This window comes from Schistocerca americana, chromosome 6 (genome assembly GCF_021461395.2).
Source record: "Schistocerca americana isolate TAMUIC-IGC-003095 chromosome 6, iqSchAmer2.1, whole genome shotgun sequence".
Lineage (NCBI taxonomy): Eukaryota > Metazoa > Arthropoda > Insecta > Orthoptera > Acrididae > Schistocerca > Schistocerca americana.
Window position 1 is genome coordinate 289,422,080 of NC_060124.1, and position 2,500 is coordinate 289,424,579.

Here is a 2,500-nt window from a genome sequence, read left to right on the forward strand (position 1 = left end):
GACGGGACCGACGGAGGGTCGGACCCATCCATCGGCAAGATGGAATGCCGAGGCCCCCCTGGGAAACAGGAGCGTGGAAGTATCCCAGGGGGGTGTCCGCCGGAAGGCGGAACCATCTCCTGACGGCGGCCCGGATGGTAACGTCGGCCGACTTCAATGCACCCACCCGGGTGCGGCTGAGGGCCAGCCCGTGGTACAGGCCAGGGAGAAGCACGTTGGTGAGAGCGTGGAGGCGCTGTTGCGGCTTCAGCGGAGCTCGGGAGATGACGTCAAGCTGCTCCACCAGGTGGCTACGTGGATTGAAGACACAGCGACCCGCCGTGGAAAATTGCAGCCCCAGGTACCGGAAGGTTTCACCCACACGCAGGGCAGGCATGGTGGTATTGCCTGCTGTGAAGGTGACATTGCTGTCCACCTTCACCTTCTTCTCGCGCCCTGACGCGACTAAGGCGAGAGTCATAGTTACTCCCGCCGTTTACCCGCGCTTGCTTGAATTTCTTCACGTTGACATTCAGAGCACTGGGCAGAAATCACATTGCGTCAACACCCGCTAGGGCCATCGCAATGCTTTGTTTTAATTAGACAGTCGGATTCCCCCAGTCCGTGCCAGTTCTGAGTTGATCGTTGAATGGCGGCCGAAGAGAATCCGCGCACCCGCGCGCCCCCGGAGGAGCACGCTAAGGCGGACGCGGCCTCGCAGCAAGGAAGATCCGTGGGAGGCCAAGGCACGGGACCGAGCTCGGATCCTGCACGCAGGTTGAAGCACCGGGGCGCGAACGCCGCGCAGGCGCGCGCATCCTGCACCGCCGGCCAGCACGAGGCCAACCAACGGCGAGAGCAGACCACGCCCGCGCTAAACGCCCGCACTTACCGGCACCCCTACGGCACTCACCTCGCCCAGGCCCGGCACGTTAGCGCTGACCCACTTCCCGACCAAGCCCGACACGCCCCGATCCTCAGAGCCAATCCTTATCCCGAAGTTACGGATCCAATTTGCCGACTTCCCTTACCTACATTATTCTATCGACTAGAGGCTCTTCACCTTGGAGACCTGCTGCGGATATGGGTACGAACCGGCGCGACACCTCCACGTGGCCCTCTCCCGGATTTTCAAGGTCCGAGGGGAAGATCGGGACACCGCCGCAACTGCGGTGCTCTTCGCGTTCCAAACCCTATCTCCCTGCTAGAGGATTCCAGGGAACTCGAACGCTCATGCAGAAAAGAAAACTCTTCCCCGATCTCCCGACGGCGTCTCCGGGTCCTTTTGGGTTACCCCGACGAGCATCTCTAAAAGAGGGGCCCGACTTGTATCGGTTCCGCTGCCGGGTTCCGGAATAGGAACCGGATTCCCTTTCGCCCAACGGGGGCCAGCACAAAGTGCATCATGCTATGACGGCCCCCATCAACATCGGATTTCTCCTAGGGCTTAGGATCGACTGACTCGTGTGCAACGGCTGTTCACACGAAACCCTTCTCCGCGTCAGCCCTCCAGGGCCTCGCTGGAGTATTTGCTACTACCACCAAGATCTGCACCGACGGCGGCTCCAGGCAGGCTCACGCCCAGACCCTTCTGCGCCCACCGCCGCGACCCTCCTACTCGTCAGGGCTTCGCGGCCGGCCGCAAGGACCGGCCATGACTGCCAGACTGACGGCCGAGTATAGGCACGACGCTTCAGCGCCATCCATTTTCAGGGCTAGTTGCTTCGGCAGGTGAGTTGTTACACACTCCTTAGCGGATTCCGACTTCCATGGCCACCGTCCTGCTGTCTTAAGCAACCAACGCCTTTCATGGTTTCCCATGAGCGTCGATTCGGGCGCCTTAACTCGGCGTTTGGTTCATCCCACAGCGCCAGTTCTGCTTACCAAAAGTGGCCCACTTGGCACTCCGATCCGAGTCGTTTGCTCGCGGCTTCAGCATATCAAGCAAGCCGGAGATCTCACCCATTTAAAGTTTGAGAATAGGTTGAGGTCGTTTCGGCCCCAAGGCCTCTAATCATTCGCTTTACCGGATGAGACTCGTACGAGCACCAGCTATCCTGAGGGAAACTTCGGAGGGAACCAGCTACTAGATGGTTCGATTAGTCTTTCGCCCCTATACCCAGCTCCGACGATCGATTTGCACGTCAGAATCGCTACGGACCTCCATCAGGGTTTCCCCTGACTTCGTCCTGGCCAGGCATAGTTCACCATCTTTCGGGTCCCAACGTGTACGCTCTAGGTGCGCCTCACCTCGCAATGAGGACGAGACGCCCCGGGAGTGCGGAGGCCGCCGCCCCGTGAAGGGCGGGGAAGCCCCATCCTCCCTCGGCCCGCGCAAGGCGAGACCTTCACTTTCATTATGCCTTTAGGTTTCGTACAGCCCAATGACTCGCGCACATGTTAGACTCCTTGGTCCGTGTTTCAAGACGGGTCGTGAAATTGTCCAAAGCTGAAGCGCCGCTGACGGGAGCGATTATTCCGCCCGAGAGCATCCCGAGCCAACAGCGGCGCGGGTCCGGGG

The 2,500-nt window shown here is 60.3% G+C and overlaps 1 pseudogene; it reads right to left on the reverse strand.

The window, feature by feature from the left end:
• LOC124621074 overlaps positions 1 to 2,500 on the reverse strand; it is a 5,824-nt pseudogene that overhangs the window by 2,494 nt on the left and 830 nt on the right.